Raw genomic sequence first — 22476 nt, 5'->3', positions numbered from 1 at the left:
AATCTGAAATTATAAAAACAGCAAGGTAACAAGTGATAAAAGTGAGCATAAACGGTATTGCAATGCTAGGAAACAAGGCCTAGGGTTCATACTTTCACTAGTGTAAGTCCTCTCAACAATACTAACATAATTAGATCACATAACTATCCCTCAACATGCAACAAAGAGTCACTCCAAAGTCACTAATAGCGGAGAACAAACGAAGAGATTATGGTAGGGTACGAAACCACCTCAAAGTTATTCTTTCCAATCAATCCGTTGGGCTATTCCTATAAGTGTCACAAACAGCCCTAGAGTTCGTACTAGAATAACACCTTAAGACACAAATCAATCAAAACCCTAATGTCACCTAGATACTCCAATGTCACCTCAAGTATCCGTGGGTATGATTATACGATATGCATCACACAATCTCAGATTCATCTATTCAACCAACACAAAGGACCTCAAAGAGTGCCCCAAAGTTTCTACTGGAGAATCACGACGAAAATGTGTGTCAACCCCTATGCATAGGTTCACGGGCGGAACGCGTAAGTTGATCACCAAAACATACATCAAGTGAATCACGTGGTATCCCATTGTCAGCACAGATACGCACGACAAGACATACATCAAGTGTTCTCAAATCTTTAAAGACTCAACCCGATAAGGTTACTTCGAAGGGGAAACTCAATTCATTACAAGAGAGTAGAGGGGGAGGAGAAACATAAGATCCAACTATAATAGCAAAGCTCGCGATACATCAAGATCGTGCCAAATCAAGAACACGAGAGAGAGAGAGATCAAACACATAGCTACTGGTACATACCCTCAGCCCAGAGGGAGAACTACTCCCTCCTCATCATGGAGAGCACCAGGATGATGAAGATGGCCACCGGAGAGGGATTGCCCCCTCTGGCAGGGTGCCAGAACGGGTCTAGATTGGTTTTCGGTGGCTACGGAGGCTTATGGCGGTGGAACTCCCGATCTAATCTCCGCTCTGGAAGTTTTAGGGTACGACGATATATATGGGTGCAGGAAGTACGTCGGAGGAGCCACGGGGCCCCACGAGGCAGGGGCGCGCCCTAGGGGGGCAGCCCCCCACCCTCGTGAGCACCTCCCGTATCTCCTGACGTGGAGTCCAAGTCTATCTGGTGGCTTTCGTTCCAAAAATAACTTCTCCAGTTGATTTCGTTCTGTTTCGACTTCGTTGGATATTCCTTTTCTCCGAAACACTGAAATAGGCATAAAACAACAAATCTGGGCTGGGCCTCCGGTTAATAGGTTAGTCCCAAAAATAATATAAAAGTGGAAAATAAAGCCCAATATTACCCAAAACAGTAGATAATATAGCATGGAGCAATCAAAGATTATAGATACGTTGGAGACATATCAAGCATCCCCAAGCTTAATTCCTGCTCGTCCTCGAGTAGGTAAATGATAAAAAGATAATTTTTGATGTGGAATGCTAGTTGGCATAATTTCAATGTAATTCTTATTAATTGTGATATGAATATTCAGATTCGAAAGATTCAAGACAAAAGTTTATATTGACATAAAAATAATAATACTTCAAGCATACTAACAAAGCAATCATGTCTTCTCAAAATAACATGGCTAAAGAAAGTTATCCCTACAAAATCATTTAGTCTGGCTATGCTCCATGTTCACCACACAAAATATTTAAATCATGCACAACCCCGATGACAAGCCAAGCAATTGTTTGATACTTTTGATGTTCTCAAACTTTTTCAATCTTCACGCAATACATGAGCGTGAGCCATGGACATAGCACTATAGGTGGAATAGAATGGTGGTTGTGGAGAAGACAAAAGGGAGAAGATAGTCTCACATCAACTAGGCGTATCAACGGGCTATGGAGATGCCCATCAATAGATATCAATGTGAGTGAGTAGGGATTGCCATCCAACGGATGCACTAGAGCTATAAGTATATGAAAGCTCAAAAAGAAACTAAGTGGGTGTGCATCCAACTTGCTTGCTCATGAAGACCTAGGGCAATTTGAGGAAGCACATCATTGGAATATACAAGCCAAGTTCTATAATGAAATATTCCCACTAGTATATGAAAGTGACAACATAGGTGACTCTCTATCATGAAGATTACGGTGCTACTTTGAAGCACAAGTGTGGTAAAAGGATAGTAGCATTGCCCCTTTTTATTTTCTTTTTTTATTTGGCCTTTCCCTTTTTTGGCCTTTATTTTTTTATTTGGCCTTTCTTTTTTATGGCCTTTTTTTTTTTGATTTTGGGGACAATGCTCTATTGAATGATGATCATCACACTTCTATTTATTTACAACTCAATGATACAAATCGATACTAGAACAAAGATGACTCTATATGAATGCCTCCGGCGGTGTACCGGGATATGCAATGATGCATGAGTGACATGTATGAAAGAATTATGAATGGTGGCTTTGCCACAAATACAATGTCAACTACATGATCATCCTAAGCAATATGACAATGATGAAGCGTGTCATAATAAACGGAATGGTGGAAAGTTGCATGGAAATATATCTCGGAATGGCTATGGAATTGCCATAATAAGTAGGTATGGTGGCTGTTTTGAGGAAGGTATATGGTGGGTTTATGGTACCGGCGAAAGTTGCACGGTACTAGAGAGGCTAGCAATGGTGGAAGGGTGAGAGTGCGTATAATCCATGGACTCAACATTAGTCATAAAGAACTCACATACTTATTGCAAAAATCTATAAGTTATCAAAGCAAAGTATTACGCGCATGCTCCTAGGGGGATAGATTGGTAGGAAAAGACCATCGCTCATCCCCGACCGCCACTCATAAGGAAGACAATCAATAAATAAATCATGCTCCGACTTCATCACATAACGGTTCACCATACGTTCATGCTACGGGAATCACAAACTTCAACACAAGTATTTCTCAAATTCACAACTACTCAACTAGAATGACTCTAATATTACCATCCTCATATCTCAAAACGATCATCAAGTATCAAACTTCTCTTAGTATTCAACACACTCATAAGAGAATTTTATTATTAATCTTGTATACCTAGCATATTAGGATTTTAAGCAAATTACCATGCTTTTTAAGACTCTCAAAATAATCTAAGTGAATCATGAGAGTTCATCTATTTCTTCAAAATAAAACTATGACCATGCTCTAAAAGATATAAGTGAAGCACTAGAGCAAATGACAAACTACTCCGAAAGATATAAGTGAAGATCAATGAGTAGTCGAATAATTATGCAACTATGTGAAGACTCTCTAACATTTAATAATTTCAGATCTTGATACTCTATTCAAACAGCAAGCAAAGCAAAATAAAATGACATTCTAAGAATAGCAAACATCATGTGAAGAAGGAAAAACTTAGGATCAACCGAAACTAACCGATAGTTGTTGAAGAAGAAAGGTGGGATGCCAACTGGGGCATCCCCAAGCTTAGATGCTTGAGACTTCTTGAAATATTATCTTGGGGTGCCTTGGGCATCCCCAAGCTTGAGCTTTTGTGTCTCCTTAATTCCTCTCATATCACGGTCTCCCTAAATCTCAAAAGCTTCATCCACACAAAACTCAACAAGGACTCGTGAGATAAGTTAGTATAAACCATTGCAAAAACCTTATCATACTCTACTGTAGCAAATCACTAAAATTATTATTCAACATTGCATACTAAATGCCTCTGCATATTTAATAGTCCTATCATCAAATAGAATCATTAAAGAAGCAAACATATGCAAACAATGCAAACATAACAGCAATCTGCCTAAACAGGATAATCTGTAAAGAATGCTGCAACATCCATACTTCCCTAACTCCAAAAATTATGAAAGAAAATTCCCACTATATTAAATTTATCAGAGCTTAATATGCAGAAGGTTTCAACATTTTATCACATTCTGACTTTTCTAGGGAATTATTGCAACAGCGGTAAACTTTCTGTTTTCAAACAGCAACATGTATACTTGTAACATAGGCATAGTAAAGGCTATCAATGCCACTTCTATTGAAATAAAAGATGCAAAACATTGTTCTAAATAACATAAAGCAAATCCTAACAAAATAAATTGACGCTCCAAGCAAAACACATATCATGTGGCGAATAAAAATATAGCTCCAAATAAAGTTACCGATGAATGAAGACGAAAGAGGGGATGCCTTCCGGGGCATCCCCAAGCTTAGGCTCTTGGTTGTCCTTGAATATTGCCTTGGGGTGCCTTGGGCATCCCCAAGCTTAGGCTCTTGGTTGTCCTTGAATATTGACTTGGGGTGCCTCGGGCATCCCCAAGCTTAGGCTCTTGCCACTCCTTATTCCATAGTCCATCAAATCCTTACCCAAAACTTGAAAACTTCACAACACAAAACTTAAAGTAGAAAACTCATGAGCTCCGTTAGCGAAAGAAAACAAAACACCACTTCAAGGTACTGTAGTGGACTCATTCTTTATTTATATTGGTGTTAAACCTACTTTATTCCAACTCCTCTATGGTTTATAAACTATTTTACTGGCCATAGATTCATCAAAATAAGTAAACAACACATGAAAAACAGAATCTGTCAAAAACAGAACAGTCTGTAGTAATCTAGATCAAACATATACTTCTGGAACTAATAAAATTCTAAAATAAATTTCTGGACCTGAGGAATTTATCTATTAATAATCTTCAAAAAGAATGAACTAAATAGCACTCTCCAAATAAAAATGGCAGCAATTCTCGTGAGCACTAAAGTTTCTGTTTTTTACAGCATGATCAACAAGACTTCCCCCAAGTCTTCCCAACGGTTCTACTTGGCACAAACACTAATTAAACACATAAAACCACATCTAAACAGAGGCTAAATGGATTATTTATTAATAAACAGGAGAAAAAAGTAAGGAACAAAAATAAAATTGGGTTGCCTCCCAACAAGCGCTATCGTTTAATGCCCCTAGCTAGGCATGATGATTTCAACGATGCTCACATAAAAGATAAGAATTGGAACATAAAGAGAGCATCATGAAGAATATGACTAGCACATTTAATTCTAACCCACTTCCTATGCATAGGGATTTAGTGAGCAAACAACTTGTGGGAACAATAATCAACTAGCATAGGAGGGCAAAACAAGCATAACTTCAAAACTTTAAGCACATAGAGAGGAAACTTGATATTATTGCAATTCCTACAAGCATATGTTCCTCCCTCATAATAATTTTCAGTAGCATCATGAATGAATTCAACAATATAACCATCACCTAAAGCATTCTTTTCATGATCTACAAGCATGCAAAATTTACTACTCTCCACATAAGCAAAAATCTTCTCATGAGCAATAGTGGGAGCAAACTCAACAAAATAACTATCATGTGATTGAAAATTAAGATCAAGATGACAAGTTTCATGGTTATCATTATTCTTTAAAGCATACATGTCATCACAATAATCATCATAGATAGGAGGCATGCTTTCATCATAATAAATTTGCTCATCAAAACTTGGGGGACAAAAAATATCATCTTCATCAAACATAGCTTCCCCAAGCTTGTGGCTTTGCATATCATTAGCATCATGGATATTCAAGGAATTCATACTAACAACATTGCAATCATGCTCATCATTCAAATATTTAGTGCCAAACATTTTATAGATTTCTTCTTCTAGCACTTGAGCACAATTTTCCTTTCCATCATACTCACGAAACATATTAAAAAGGTGAAGCGTATGAGACAAACTCAATTCCATTTTTTATAGTTTTCTTTTATAAACTAAACTAGTGATAAAACAAGAAACTAAAAGACTCGATTGCAAGATCTAAAAATATACCTTCAAGCACTCACCTCCCCGGCAACGGCGCTAGAAAAGAGCTTGATGTCTACTACACAACTTTCTTCTTGTAGACGTTGTTGGGCCTCCAAGTGCAGAGGTTTGTAGGACAGTAGCAAATTTCCCTCAAGTGAATGACCTAAGGTTTATCAATCCGTAGGAGGCATAGGATGAAGATGGCCTCTCTCAAGCAACCCTGCAACCAAATAACAAAGAGTCTCTTGTGTCCCCAACACACCCAATACAATGGTAAATTGTATAGGTGCACTAGTTCGGCGAAGAGATGGTGATACAAGTGGTATAGGGATAGTAGATAAAGGTATTTGTAATCTGGAATTCTAAAAACAGCAAGGTAACAAGTGATAAAAGTGAGCATAAACGGTATTGCAATGCTAGGAAACAAGGCCTAGGGTTCATACTTTCACTAGTGTAAGTCCTCTCAACAATACTAACATAATTGGATCACATAACTATCCCTCAACATGCAACAAAGAGTCACTCCAAAGTCACTAATAGCAAAGAACAAACGAAGAGATTATGGTAGGGTACGAAACCACCTCAAAGTTATTCTTTCCAATCAATCCGTTGGGCTATTCCTATAAGTGTCACAAACAGCCCTAGAGTTCGTACTAGAATAACACCTTAAGACACAAATCAATCAAAACCCTAATGTCACCTAGATACTCCAATGTCACCTCAAGTATCCGTGGGTATGATTATACGATATGCATCACACAATCTCAGATTCATCTATTCAACCAACATAAAGGACCTCAAAGTGTGCCCCAAAGTTTCTACCAGAGAATCACGACGAAAACGTGTGCCAACCCCTATGCATAGGTTCATGGACGAAACCCGCAAGTTGATCACCAAAACATACATCAAGTGAATCACGTGGTATCCCATTGTCACCACAGATATGCACGGCAAGACATACATCAAGTGTTCTCAAATCTTTAAAGACTCAATCTGATAAGATTACTTCGAAGGGGAAACTCAATTCATTACAAGAGAGTAGATGGGGAGGAGAAACATAAGATCCAACTATAATAGCAAAGCTCGCGATACATCAAGATCGTGCCAAATCAAGAACACGAGAGAGAGAGAGATCAAACACATAGCTACTAGTACATACCCTCAGCCCAGAGGGATAACTACTCCCTCCTCGTCATGGAGAGCACCGGGATGATGAAGATAGCCACCGGAGAGGGATTGCCCCCTCCGGCAGGGTGCCGGAACGGGTCTAGATTGGTTTTCGGTGGCTACAGAGGCTTCTTGCGGCGGAACTCCCAATCTAATCTCCATTCTGGAAGTTTTAGGGTACGACGATATATATGGGTGCAGGAAGTACGTTGGAGGAGCCACGGGGGCCCCACGAGGTAGGGGCGCGCGCCCTACGGGGGGGGGGGGGCACCCTCGTGAGCACCTCCCGTATCTCCTGACGTGGAGTCCAAGTATATCTGGTGGCTTTCGTTCCAAAAATAACTTCTCCAGTTGATTTCATTCTGTTTCGACTCCGTTTGATATTCCTTTTCTTCGAAACACTGAAATATTCATGAAACAGCAAATCTGGGCTAGGCCTCCGGTTAATAGGTTACACCCAAACATAATATAAAAGTGGAAAATAAAGCCCAATATTGCCCAAAACAGTAGATAATATAGCATGGAGCAATCAAAAATTATAGATACGTTGGAGACGTATTAGTGTCTGTACTAATATCAGAATAACAGTTACAAAGGCCTGAAAATTAAATCATATAGTAAATATGCGGCCAGCATGCGGTTCTAATTTCAATTTCCTAGAGATTATTAGTTTTAGTTTGCAAGAAATATACTTATATGGGTTTTGCAAAAATCTTTCCAAGCTTATGGGGTCGTGAATCTCATGGACGAGGGCCTCGCCGCTTCCGAACCCGGCCCGTCCATCTCCAAGCGGGCTCGGTTGATGGGGCTGCACGCATCCAGTAGCTCAGGTGCTGACCCTGAGATGGAGATCCGAGCACTAGTCTCGATGGCCTGCGGACTCTACCCGTTGGCACGGGCGGAGGCGCTTAGCGGCCTCGCTGCGATCCTTGAGAAGGTGAATGTCGGCGGCATTGTGTCCAACAAGGGGAGAATATGTTGAGATAGACATGGGAAATCATGACCAGGTCATTGATTGGTTAGTTCGCCAACCATTCCTGTCGGACGAGAAGCGGGCTTCTCGTTGGGCATGGGTCAAAGAAATAAATGATGTTATTTGTTGCAACCCGGGACCATACGCCAAATAGAATTGCATGAGGCTATCTAATCTTTGTCATTTGGACTGTAATGACATGTACCCTTTTCTTGGTGAACTCCTATGACTTGTACCCTTAACATTTGAACTCATTAAGAACTTGGTGTTGTATGTCATATCAAGTAACCAAGTGTTGTACTCCATTAAATTTATTTTGTGTTTTGGTCTATGTCATCTTAAATCCGTATATTCATGTAGGATGGACATTCGATCCATGACTATGAACATAGCGTGTGAGAAGGTCATGTCGGAACGACACCATTGCTTGAAGAGGGAATGTGAAGCATGGTTGAAGAGTTGTGGTGAGGCAAATGCGGCCATAAAGGATTTCAGCAAGTATCATGTTATCGAGGAACCTTCTGATGCTAAGGAGAAAAAAGCTTTTCGAAATCTTGTGAACGAGAAATAGAGGATGCTTGATGAGCTACAACACCGGGAACATGCTTGCAGACACGCTTTGGCAATTGAGATTACGTTCACTGCAAGCAAGGAAGAATTTCATGAGATGGACTTGAGGAAACCCGGCCATGTCATAGGATGTGCAATCAAACAAGGCGTGTTAGAGAATCCGGCTCGCAGTGCTGTATGGGCCTGGTTCCGTGAAACGAATGGTGTGTTGGGTCATTGGGCAGGATCCGATTTTCAACTGAAGTGTAATCAAGCGCGTGACGATCAAATTGAATGTCTGATAAGTATGAGAAATATGTTATCTGTTTAGAAAATGTGTCGTTGAGCTTGAGCTATTAGTTTCAACCGATGTCATCCAAACTGGGTCTTGTTTTAATTAGTTTGAACATGTGTTATTCATGGATGTAATGAACTATGTTGAGCTGAGTTATGTATGTGCTTGCGGATGATCCTATTATTTGATAGAAGTCGATAGAAGTGGGTATATCATTCTAATATTTGACAGAAGTGGCAGAACAGAGAACTTCCTCTATTTTTTACCCTACCGCCAGAGCCTGTGGCGGTAGGTTGCAGGATCCTACCGCCAGAGCCCATGGCGGTAGGGGCGGGAAAGTTTCTGTGACGAGAAAAATCACCACCTTGGTGGTAGGGTCAAACCCTACCGCCAACCGGATATGGCCATAGGCTTTACCTACCGCCAAGGTGGTGTTTTTTCTCGTCATAGAAACTTTGTCGCCCCTTACCGCCATGTGTTCTGGCGGTAGGATCCAACAACCTACCGCCATAGGCTCTGGCGGTACGGTTTGAGCCTACCGCTAAGAGGTTGATTTTTTTTCATCACAGAAACTATGCCCCCAACCGCCATGGATCTGGTGGTAGGGTCCAGCAACCTACCGCCAGGGTGTGTGGCGGTAGGCTTCAAAACAAAGGCCTTCCTCTGTTCTATCCGTCATCTCAGCACAATAGTTTATAAATAAAAATCATCATATAGATTGCTGACAAACTAAAGTTCTCATGACACCTTGCGAACATCTCCATACCAAATTCAATACAAATGGCAAATTCGTTCACGACAAGTTCACAACATATGGCTTCATGCCTTAGTACTACATAGTTCATGATAAATTTGGCATGGCTTCATCCGGTTATATGACGACTACCGAAGCGAAGGCTTTACTGAGTCATACGGGGCCATTTCCCCTTCTCGTCACGTGCCTCATCCTCCTCTTGTGCCTTGCGAGCCTTTGCAAGCTTTCTTGTCCTCTCCTCACGAGCAAGCTTCGTTTGGCATGCCCTCTCCTCCTCGCATTGCTTTCACTCCATCCTGTCTTTCTGACGATGCTCTTCCTCCAAGCGCCTTTGAAACCTTTCTTCGAACAGCCGCTGACACCTAAGACAATCCTCAGATTGGTCCTTTTGGACATCTTTTGGCACTTAATGATCTATCCAGGTGAAGTACTTGCATAGAGGAGGCGGTGAGTGCATATAAAATGGATGTTAGTATTGACACACATTTTGGAGTAACATGTTACTTCTCTAGCATACCGGTGGAAGGTCATAGGCGTTAGTTGGAAGGTCATAGGCATTAGGGCCCACAAACCAGCCCCTTATCCACCTTATCCACCACCTAGGACCCTACCGCCAGACGTGCTGGCGGTAGCCTTCAGTACCCTATCGCCAGAGCCCATGGTGGTAGGCCATTTTCCACATCAGCACGAGGCGACGGTCGTCAGTCGCCGTTAAGGGACCTACCGACACAGCCCATGGCGGAAGGATGTGCAAACCTACCATCACCCCCCTGGCGGTAGGCAAAAGGGTTAGATCCCGAAATATTTCCAAAGGGGAGCCAGAAGCCAGCGCGCGGCGGATTTGCGGAAGCCATCCCTACTCGTCTGTCCTCCCGCTATCTCCTGCCGTCTTGCGCCGCGCCCGCTCCCGGCCTGCACATCCTGCACCGCGGCCATCTCCTCCCCCTCCGCACTCCACGGGTGTCTTATCCTCCATCGTAGCCCTCTCGAGATCCCCTCCGTCACCGCGGCCCTGTCCCATTCCTCACGGCCTCATGCTCCTCTGCGACGCCTACTGCCAGGTTCTGCCCACCCCCTCCCGGCCCACCCCTCCGCGGCCTACCTGCAACACGCTGTCGACCGTTCTCACATGGAGAAGGCACAAGGGGCACCAGCGCCGGCACCGCGATAGTCCAATTCCACCATCACTGTTAGGTCCTCTGCCAATACATGAACGAAACGGTGATCTTATATGCTTTTGATTCTACGGTTGATCTCAGTAATCACAAGGACTATTCTCATTTAGACCATGTAGCAGACAGCAATGCCCCTACAGGATTAGGATTTAGGAAGGCAAAAAAATCAGGATTATAGTCTAAAAGACCATGAAGAAACTTATGCAGTAGATGAGTATTGATTAGTATCATTCCATGAATAAAGGGCACAGGGCCATCCTTCCATTATCCTTGTCTCATTTTCTAAAGTAAGTTAGGCGGCCACTACCGTTGAGAAGAAACATATATATGCCCCTTACAAAACTCTATGCTAGTTCCTGTGTTTTGTAGTATTGCGCTAAATTCTTTCCATCAACTATTTGGATAACAATGTCCTAAGCAATCTGTATAAGAGTTAGCTGGAATGAACATGTGTAACTAAATCCAAATGCATATATACTTTGAGGAGGAGTTCAATCCATACATCTGCATTTTTGCTATTTTTTAAAATTCTCAGCTATATGGAAATTGATATTTCTTTTCAGGTCTTTGTGCTGTCAGAATAACAGTTACAAAGACCTAAAAATTTAATCATACAGTAAATATGCGACCAACATGCAGTTCTAATTTTAATTTGCTAGAGATTACTACTTTTAGTTTGCAAGAAATATACTTATATGGGTTTTGCAAAATTCTTTCCAAGCTTATGGGGTCGTGAATCTCGTGGACGAGGGCCTCGCCGCTTCCGAACCTGGCCCGTCCATCTCCAAGCGGGCTCGGTTTATGGGGCCACACACATCCAGTAGCTCAGGTGCTGACCCTGAGATGGAGATCCGAGCACTAGTCTCGATGGCTAGCGGACTCTACCCGTTGGCATGGGCGGAGGCGCTCAGCGGCCTCGCTGCGGTTCTCGAGAAGGTGAATGACGGCGGCATTGTGTGCGGCAAGGGGAGAATGTGCTGAGATAGACATGGGAGATCATGACTAGGTCATTGATTGGTTAGTTACCCAACCATTCTCCTCGGACGAGAAGCGGGCTTCTCGTTGGGCATTGGTCAAAGAAAGAAATGATGTTATTTGTTGCAACCGGGGACCGTACGCCAAATAGAATTGCATGAGGCTATGTAACCTTTGTCATTTGGACTGTAATGCCATGTACCCTTTGCTTGGTGAAATCCTATGATTTGTACCCTTAACATTTGAACTCATTAAGAACTTGGTGTTGTATGTCGTATCAAGTAACCAAGTGTTGTACTCCATTAAATTTATTTTGTGTTTTTGTCTATGTCATCTTAAACCCGTATATTCATGTAGGTTGGACATTCGATCCATGACTATGAACATAGCGTGTGAGAAGGTCATGTTGGAGCGACACCATTGCTTGAAGAGGGAATGTGAAGCATGGTTGAAGAGTTGTGATGAGCCAAATGCGGCCATGAAGGATTTCAGCAAGTATCACGTTATCAAGGAACCTTCTGATGCTAAGGAGAAAAAAGCTTTCCGAAAGCTTGTGAACGAGAAAGAGAGGATGCTTGATGAGCTGCAAGACTGGGAATATGCTTGCATACACGCTTTGGCAATTGAGATTGCGCTCACTGCAAGCAAAGAAGAATTCTGTGAGATGGACTTGAGGAAACCCGACCAAGCCATAGGATGGGCAATCAAACAAGGCGTATCAGAGAATCCGGCCCGCCATGCTGCATGGGCCTGGTTCCGTGAAACGAATGGTGTGTTGGGTCATTGGGCAGGATCCACCGATTTTCAACTGAAGCGTAATCAAGCGCGTGACGATCAAATTGAACGTCTGATAAGTATGAGAAATATGTTATCTCTTTAGAAAATGTGTCGTTGAGCTTGAGCTATTAGTTTCAACCGATGTCATCCGTACCGGGTCATGTTCTAATTAGTTTGAACATGTGTTATTCATGGATGTAATGAACTATGTTGAGTTGAGTTATGTATGTGCTTACGGATCATCCTATTATTTGATAGAAGTGGGTATATCATTGTAATATTTGACAGAAGGGGTAGAACAGAGAACTTCCTCTGTATTTTACCCTATTGCCAGAGCTTTGGCGGTAGGTTGCAGGATCCTACCGCCAGAGCCCCTGGTGGTAGGGGCGGCAAAGTTTCTATGAAGAGAAAAATCACCACCTTGGCGGTAGGGTCAAACCCTACCGCCACTGGCTCTGGCCGTAGGCTTACCCTACCTCCAAGGTGGTGTTTTTTCTCGTCATAGAAACTTTGCCGCCCCCTACCGCCATGTGCTCTGGCGGTAGGATCCAGCAACCTACCGCCACAGGCTCTGGCGGAAGGGTTTGAGCCTACTGCCAAGGGGTTGGTTTTTTTCGTCATAGAAACTATGCCTCCCTACTGCCATGGGCTCTGGCGGTACGGTCCAGCAACCTACCGCCAGGGTGTTTGGTGGTAGGTTTAAAAACAGAGGCCTTCCTTTGTTCTATCCATCATCTCTGCACAACAGTTTATAAATAAAAAAATCATCACATAGATTGTTGACAAATCACAGAAATTGCTGACAAACTAAAGTTCTCACGACACCTTGCAAACATCTCCACACCAAATTCAATACAAATGACAAATTCTTTCACGACAAGTTCACGACATATGGCTTCATGCCTTAGTACTACGTAGTTAGAGATAAATTTGGCATGGGTTCATCCGGTTACATGATGAGTCCATAAAAGCGAAGGCTTTACTGAGTAATACGGGGGCATTTCCCCTTCTTGCCACGTGCCTCATCCTCCTCTTGTGCCTTGCGAGCCTTTGCAAGCTTTCTTGTCCTCTCCTCACGAACAAGCTTTGTTTGGCATGCCCTCTCCTCCTCGCGTTGCTTCCGCTCCATCCTCTCTTTCTGACGATGCTCTTCCTCCAAGCCTCGTTGAAACCTTTCTTCGAACATCCATTGGCGCCTAAGACAATCTTCATATTGGTCCTTTTGGACATCTTTTGGCACTTCATGATCTATCCAGGTGAAGTACTTGCATAGAGGAGGCGACGAGTGCATATAAAAAGGATGTTAGTGTTGACACACATTTTGGAGTAACATGTTACTTCTCTAACATACCGGTGGAAGGTCATAGGCATTAGTTGGAAGGTCATAGGCATTAGGGCCCACAAACCAGCCCCTTATCCACCTTATCCACCATCCAGGACCCTACCGCCAGAGATGCTGGCGGTAGGCTTCAGTACCCTACCGCCAAAGCCCATGGTGGTAGGCCATTTTCCACGTCAGCATGAGCCGACGGTCGTCAGTCGTCGTCAAGGGACCTACCGACACAGCCCATGGCGGAAGGATGTGCAAACCTACCTTCACCCCCCTGGAGGTAGGCAAAAGGGTTAGATCCTGAAATATTTCCAAAGGGAAGCCAGAAGCCAGAGCGCGGCGGATTTGCGGAAGCCATCCCTACTCGTCCGTCCTCCCGCTATCTCCTGCCGTCCTGCGCCGCGCCCGCTCCCTGCCTGTGCATCCTGCATCGCGACCATCTCCTCCTTCTCCGCACTCTGCGGGTGTCTTGTCCTCCGTCATAGCCCTCTTGAGATCCCCTCCGCCGCCGCGGCCCTGTCCCATTCCTCGCGGCCCCCTGCTCCTCCGCGACGCCTACTGCCAGGTTCTGCCCATCCCCTCCTGGCCCACCCCTCCGCGGCCTACCTGCAACACGCTGCCAGCCGTTCTCGCATGAAGAAGGCACAAGGGGCACCAGCGCCGGCACTGCGATAGTCCAGTTGCACCGTCGCTGTTAGGTCCTCTGCCAATACACGGACAAACTGGTGATCTTATATGCTTTTGATTCTACGAATGATCTCAGTTATCACAAGGCCTACGCTCATTTAGACCATGTAGCAGACAGCAATGCCCCTACAGGATTAGGATTTAGGAAGGCTAAAAAATCAGGATTATAGTCTAAAAGACCATGAAGAAACTTATGCAGTAGATGAGTATTGATTAGTATCATTCCATGAATAAAGGGAACATGGCCATCCTTCCATTATCCTTCTCCCATTTTGTAAAGTAAGTTAGGCGGCCACTACCGTTGAGAAGAAATATAGATATGCCCCTTACAAAACTCTATGCTAGCTCCTGTGTTTTGTAGTATTGCGCTAAATTCTTTCCATCAACTGTTTGGATAACAATGTCCTAAGCAATCTGGATAAAAGTTAGCTAGAATGAACATGTGTAACTAAATCTAAATGCATATATACTTTGAGGAGGAGTTCAATCCATACAGCTGCATTGTTGCTATTTTTAAAAAATTCTCGGCTATGTGGTAATTGATACTTCTTTTCAGGTCTGTGTGCTGATATCAGAATAACAGTTACAAAGAACTGAAAATTTAATCATACAGTAAATATGCGACCAACATGCAGTTCTAATTTTAATTTGCTAGATATTATTAGTTTTAGTTTGAAAAAAATATACTTATATGGGTTTTGCAAAATTCTTTCCAAGCTTATGGGGTCGTGAATCTCATGGACGAGGGCCTCGCCGCTTCCGAACCCGGCCCGTCCGCCTCCAAGCGGGCTCGGTTTATGGAGCCGCACACATCCAGTAGCTCAGGTGCTGACCCTGAGATGGAGATCCGAGCACTAGTCTTGATGGCTAGTGGACTCTACCGGTTGGCACGGGCGGAGGCGCTCAACAGCCTCACTGCGGTCCTCGAGAAGGTGAATGCTGGCGGCATTGTGTGCGACAAGGGGAGAATATGCTGAGATAGACATGGAAAATCATGACCAGGTCATTGATTGGTTAGTTCGCCAACCATTCTCGTCGGACGAGAAGCAGGCTTCTCGTTGGGCATGGGTCAAAGAAAGAAATAATGTTATTTGTTGCAACCCGGGACCATACGCCAAATAGAATTGCATGAGGCTATGTAATCTTTGTCATTTGGACTGTAATGACATGTACCCTTTGCTTGGTGAACTCCTATGACCTGTACCCTTAACATTTGAACTCATTAAGAACTTGGTGTTGTATGTCATATCAAGTAATCTAGTGTTGTACTCCATTAAATTTATTTTGTGTTTCAGTCTATGTCATCTTAAACCCGTATATTCATGTAGGATGAACTTCGATCCATGACTACGAACATAGCATGTGAGAAGGTCATGTTGGAGTGACACCATTGCTTGAAGAGGGAATGTGAAGCATGGTAGAAGAGTTGTGATGAGGCAAATGCAGCCATGAAGGATTTCAGCAAGTATCACGTTATCGAGGAACCTTCTGATGCTAAGGATAAAAAACCTTTCCGAAAGCTTGTGAACGAGAAAGAGAGGATGCTTGATGAGCTGCAAGACTGGGAATATGCTTGCAGACACGCTTTGGCAATTGAGATTGCGTTCACTGCAAGCAAACAAGAATTCTGTGAGATGGACTTGAGGATACACGACCAGGTCATAGGTTGGGCTATCAAACAAGGCGTGTCAAAGAATCTGGCCCGGCGTGCTGCATGGGCCTGGTTCCGTGAAATGAATGGTGTGTTGGGTCATTGGCCAGGATCCACCGATTTTCAACTGAAGCGTAATCAAGTGCATGATGATCAAATTGAACGTCTGATAAGTATGAGAAATATGTTATCTGTTTAGAAAATGTGTCGTTGAGCTTGAGCTATTATTTTCAACCGATGTCATCCGAACCGGGTCATGTTTTAATTAGTTTGAACATGTGTATTCATGGATGTAATGAGCTATGTTGAGTCGAGTTATGTATGTGCTTGCGGGTCATCCTATTATTTGATAGAAGTGGATAGAAGTGGGTATATCATTCTAATATCTGACAAAAGGGGTAGAACAGAGAACTTCCTCTGTTTTTACCCTACCACCAAAGTCTGTGGTGGTAGGTTGCAGGATCCTACCGCCAGAGCCCATGGCGGTAGGGGCGGCAAAGTTTCTGTGGCGAGAAAAATCACCACCTTGGCGGTAGGGTCAAACCCTACCGCCACCGGCTCCGGCCGTAGGCTTACCCTACCGCCAAGGTGGTGTTTTTCTCGTCATCGAAATTTGCCGCCCCCTACCGCCATGTGCTCTTGCGGTAGGATCTAGCAACCTACCGCCATAGGCTCTGGCGGTAGGGTTAGAGCCTACCGCCAAGGGTTTGATTTTTTCGTCACAGAAACTATGCCCCCCCTACCATCATGGGCTCTGGCGGTAGGGTCCAGCAACCTACCACCAGGGTGTGTGGCGGTAGGCTAAAAAATAGAGGCCTTCCTCTGCTTTATCCGTCATCTCAGCACAATAGTTTATAAACAAAAATCATCACATAGATTGCTGCCAAATCACAGAAATTGCTGACAAACTAAAGTTCTCACGACACCTTGCAAACATCTACACACCAAATTCAATACAAATGGCAAATTCAATCACGACAAGTTCACAACACATGGCTTCATGCCTTAGTACTACATAGTTCAAGATAAATTTGACATGGCTTCATCCAGTTACATGATGGGTCCACCGAAGCGAAGCCTTAACTGAGTCATCCGGGGTCATTTCCCCTTCTTGTCACATGCCTCATCCTCCTCTTGTGCCTTGCAAGCCTTTGCAAGCTTTCTTTTCCTCTCCTCACGAGCAAGCTTCGTTTGGCATGCCCTCTCCTCCTCGTGTTGCTTCCGCTCCATCCTCTCTTTCTGACGATGCTCTTCCTCCAAGCCTCTTTGAAACCTTTCTTCGAACAGCCGCTGGCGCCTAAGACAATCTTCATATTGGTCCTTTTGGACATCTTTTGGCACTTCATGATCTATCCAGGTGAAGTACTTACATAGAGGAGGCGGTGAGTGCATATAAAATGGATGTTAGTGTTGGCACACATTTTGGAGTAACATGTTACTTCTCTAGCATACCGGTGGAAGGTCTTAGGCATTAGTTGGAAGGTCATAGGCATTAGGGCCCACAAACCATCCCCTTATCCACCTTATCCACCACCCAGGACCCTACCGCCAGAGGTGCTGGCGGTAGGCTTCAGTACCCTACCGCCAAAGCCCATGGTGTTGGGGATCGTAGCAGAAATTTAAAATTTTCTATGCATCACCAAGATCAATCTATGGAGTAATCTAGCAACAAGGGGAAGGGGAGTGCATCTACATACCCTTGTAGATCGCTAAGCGGAAGCGTTGCAAGAACACGGATGAAGCAGTCGTACTCGTAGCGATTCAGATCGCGGTTGATTCCGATCTAAGCGCCGAACCACGGCGCCTCCGTGTTCAACACACGTGCACCCCGGTGACGTCTCCTACGCCTTGATCCAGCAAGGGGAGAAGGAGAGGTTGGGGAAGACTCTGTCCAGCAGAAGCACGACGGCATGGTGGTGGTGGAGGGGCGCGGAACTCCTGCAAGGCTTTGCCAAGCACTACGAGAGACGAGGAGGGAGAGGGCAGGGCTGCGCCAACAGGGGAAGAATCTCGTGTGTTGGGCTGCCCCTTTGCCTCCACTATATATAGGGGGAGAGGGAGGGCTGCGCCCCACCTAGGGTTCCCACCCCAAGGGGTGTGGCAGCCCTAGATCCCATCTAGGGTGGTGGCCACAAGGGGGAGAGGGGGAGGCGCACCTGGGGTGGGCCTTAGGGCCCATCTGCCCTAGGGTTTGCCCCCCTCCCCTCTTGGAGGCGCCTTGGGCCTTGGTGGGAGGCGCCCCAGCCCACCTAGGGGCTGGTACCTTCCCACTATTGGCCCATGTAGGCCCCTAGGGCTGGTGGCCCCACCTGGTGGACCCCCGGACCCCTCCGGTGGTCCCGGTACACTACCGGTGACGCCCGGAACACTTCCGGTGGCCAAAACCATACTTCCTATATATCAATCTTTACCTCCGGACCATTCCGGAACTCCTCGTGACGTCTGGGATCTCATCCGAGACTCCGAACAACATTCGGTAACCGCGTACATACTTTCCCTATAACCCTAGCATCATCGAACCTTAAGTGTGTAGACCCTACGGGTTCGGGAGTCATGCAGACATGGCCGAGACAACTCTCCGGTCAATAACCAACAGCGGGATCTGGATACCCATGTTGGCTCCCACATGCTCCATGATGATCTCATTGGATGAACCACGATGTCAAGGATTCAATCAATCCCGTATACAATTCCCTTTGTCTATCGATACGATACTTGCCCGAGATTCGATCGTCGGTATCCCGATACCTTGTTCAATCTCGTTACCGGCAAGTCCCTTTACTCGTTCCGTAACACATCATCCCGTGATCAACTCCTTGGTCACATTGTGCACATTATGATGATGTCCTACCGAGTGGGCCCGGAGATACCTCTCTGTTACACGGAGTGACAAATCCCAGTCTCGATTCGTGCCAACCCAACAGACACTTTCGGAGATACCCGTAGTGTACCTTTATAGCCACCCAGTTACGTTGTGACGTTTGGTACACCCAAAGCACTCCTATGGTATCCGGGAGTTGCACAATCTCATGGTCTAAGGAAATGATACTTGACATTAGAAAAGCTTTAGCATACGAACTACACGATCTTGTGCTAGGCTTAGGATTGGGTCTTGTCTGTCACATCATTCTCCTAATGATGTGATCCCATTATCAACGACATCCAATGTCCATGGTCAGGAAACCGTAACCATCTATTGATCAACGAGCTACTCAACTAGAGGCTTACTATGGACATGGTGTTGTCTATGTATCCACACATGTATCTGAGTTTCCTATCAATACAATTCCAGCATGGATAATAAACGATTATCATGAACAAGGAAATATAATAATAACCAATTTATTATTGCCTCTAGGGCATATTTCCAACAGTCTCCCACTTGCACTAGAGTCAATAATCTAGTTCACATCGCCATGTGATTAACACTCACAGGTCACATCGCCATGTGACCAACATCCAAGAGTCTACTAGACTCAATGATCTAGTTCACATCACTATGTGATAAACACTCAAAGAGTTCTGGGTTTGATCATGTTATGCTTGTGAGAGAGGTTGTAGTCAATGGGTCTTGCCATATTCAGACCCCTATGTATTTCGCAAAACTTTATGTCATATCGTAGATGCTGCTACCACGTTCCACTTGGAGCTATTCCAAATTGTTGCTCCATTATACGTATCCGGTATCTCTACTCAGAGCTATCCGGATAGGTGTTAAGCTTGCATCGACGTAACTCTTTATGTCGAACTCTTTATCATCTCCATAACCGAGAAACATTTCCTTATTCCTCTAAGGATAATTTCGACCGCTATCTGGTGATCCAATCCTAGATCACCTTTGTACCCTCTTGCCAGACATGTGGCAAGGCACATATCAGGTGCGGTACTCAGCATGGCATACCATATAGAGCCTATGACAAGAGCATAGGGGATGACCTTCATCCTTCCTCTTTCTTCTGCCATGGTCGAGCTTTGAGTCTTACTCAACTTCACACCTTACAACTCAGGTAAGAACCCCTTCTTTGACTGATCTATTTTGAACTCCTTCAAAAACATGTCAAGGTGTGCGTTCTTTGAAAGTATCATCAGGCGTCTTGATCTATTTCTATAAATCTTGATGCCCAATATGTAAGCAGCTTTATCCAGGTCTTCCTTTGAAAAACACTCTTCAAACAACCGTTTATGCTTTCCAGAAATTCTACATTATTTCGGATCTACAATATGTCATCCACATATACTTATCAGAAATGTTGTAGTGCTCCCACTCACTTTCTTGTAAATACAAGTTTCTATCAAACATTGTATAAACCTAAAAGCTTTGATCACTCTATCAAAGCATGTATTCTGACTCCGAGATGCTTGCTCTAGTCCATAGAAGGATTGCTGGAGCTAGCATACCTTTTAGCATCCTTAGGATCGACAAAACCTTTTATTGTATCACATACAACCTTTTCTTACGGAAACTGGTAAGAAAACTTGTTTTGACATCCATCTGTCAGATTTCATAAACAAAAAATACAGCTAATGCTAACATGATTCTGACGGACTTAAGCATCGCTACGGGTGAGAAATTCTCATCGTAGTCAACTCCTTGAACTTGTGAAAAGACTCTTTCCCACAAGTCGAGCTTCATAGACGGTAACATTACCGCCCACGTCCGTCTTCTTCTTAAAGATCCATTTATCTCAATGGCTTGCCGATCAACGGGCAAGTCCACCAAAGTCCATACTTTGTTCTGATACATGGATCCTATCTCGGATTTCATGGCTTCTAACCATTTGTCGGAATACGGGCCCACCATCGCTTCTCCATAGCTCGTAGGTTCATTATTGTCTAACAACATGATATCTAAGGCAGGATTACCGTACCACTCAGGAGTAGTACATATCCTTGTCGACCTACGAGGTTCGATAGCAACTTGATCCGAAGCTTCATGATCACTATCATTAACTTCCTATTCAACAGACGCAGGTGCCACAGAAAACATCCTTCTGTGTTGCATCACTCTCTGGTTGAAGTAAAGGTTCGACAACCTCATCAAGTTCTATCTTCCTCCCACTCAATTCTTTCGTGAGAAACTCCTTCTCGAGAAAGGACCCATTCTTAGCGACAAACAATTTGCCCTCAGATCTGAGATAGAAGGTGTACCCAACTGTCACCTTTGGGTATCCTATGAAGATGTGTTTGTCCCCGCTTTGGGTTCGAGCTTCTCCGGCTGAAGCCTTAAGCATCGCAGCCCCAAACATTACGAAACGACAACTTTGGTTTCTTGCCAAACCAATGTTCACACGATGTCATCTCAACGGACGTAGATGGTGTCCTATCTAAAGTGAATGCAGCTGTCTTTAATGCATAACCTCAAAATTAAAACGGTAGATCGGTAAGAGACATCATAGATCGCACCATATCTCATAAGGTTCGATTACGACGTCCGGACACACCATTACCCTGTGGTGTTCCAGGTGGCTTCAACCGTGAAACAATTCCACAATGTCTTAAGTGATTGTCAAACTCATAACTCAGAAATTCTCATCGATCAGATCATAGGAATTTGATCTTCTTGTTATGATGGTTCTTAACTTCACTTTGAAATCGCTTGAACTTTTCAAACGTTTTAGACTTGTGCTTCATTAAGTAAATATACCTATATCTACTCAAATCGTCAGTGAAGATGAGAAAATAGCGATATCCACTGCACGCTTCAATTCTCATTGGATCACACGTATCAGCATGTATGATTTCCAACAAGTCACTTGCCCGTTTCATTGTACCTGAAAATGGGGTCTTAGTCATCCTGCCCATGAGGCATGGCTCGCATGTGTCAAGTGATTCAAAATCAAGTGACTCCAAGCATCCATCGACATGGAGTTTCTTCATGCATCTTACGCCAATATGACCTAAGCGGCAGTGCCACGAGAAAGTGGTACTATCATTATTAACTCTACATCTTTTGGTGTGAACATGTGTATTACCACGACCGAGATTCAATGAACCATTCACATAGGGTGCATGACCATGAAAGGTATCATTCATGTAAACAGAATAACCACTATTCTCTAACTTAAATGAATGACTGTATTGCAATGAACATGATCTAATCATATTCATGCTCGACGTAGACACCTGATAACATTTATCTAGGTTCAATACTAATCCCGAAGGCAGATGGAGCGTGCGATGGTGATCTCATCAACTTTGGAAACACTTCCAACACACATCGTCACCTCGCCCTTAGCCAGTCTTCGTTTAGTCCGTAGCTTTTGCTTCAAGTCACCAATAATAGTAACTGAACCGGTATCCAATACCCAGGTGCTACCTGGAGTACTAGTGAGGTACACATTAATAACACGTATATACTTTGAAGTTGCCAGCCT

General features: G+C 44.0%; 1 pseudogene; it reads left to right on the top strand.

The window, feature by feature from the left end:
• Positions 1-10541: 10541 nt before the first annotated feature.
• The window catches only part of LOC123129649 (protein SIEL-like), a 49126-nt pseudogene continuing 37191 nt past the window's right edge, over positions 10542-22476 (top strand).

Source organism: Triticum aestivum, chromosome 6A, assembly GCF_018294505.1.
Source record: "Triticum aestivum cultivar Chinese Spring chromosome 6A, IWGSC CS RefSeq v2.1, whole genome shotgun sequence".
Lineage (NCBI taxonomy): Eukaryota > Viridiplantae > Streptophyta > Magnoliopsida > Poales > Poaceae > Triticum > Triticum aestivum.
The sequence above is the reverse complement of the archived record's forward strand: the minus strand, read 5'-3'. Positions and strand labels throughout refer to the sequence as shown.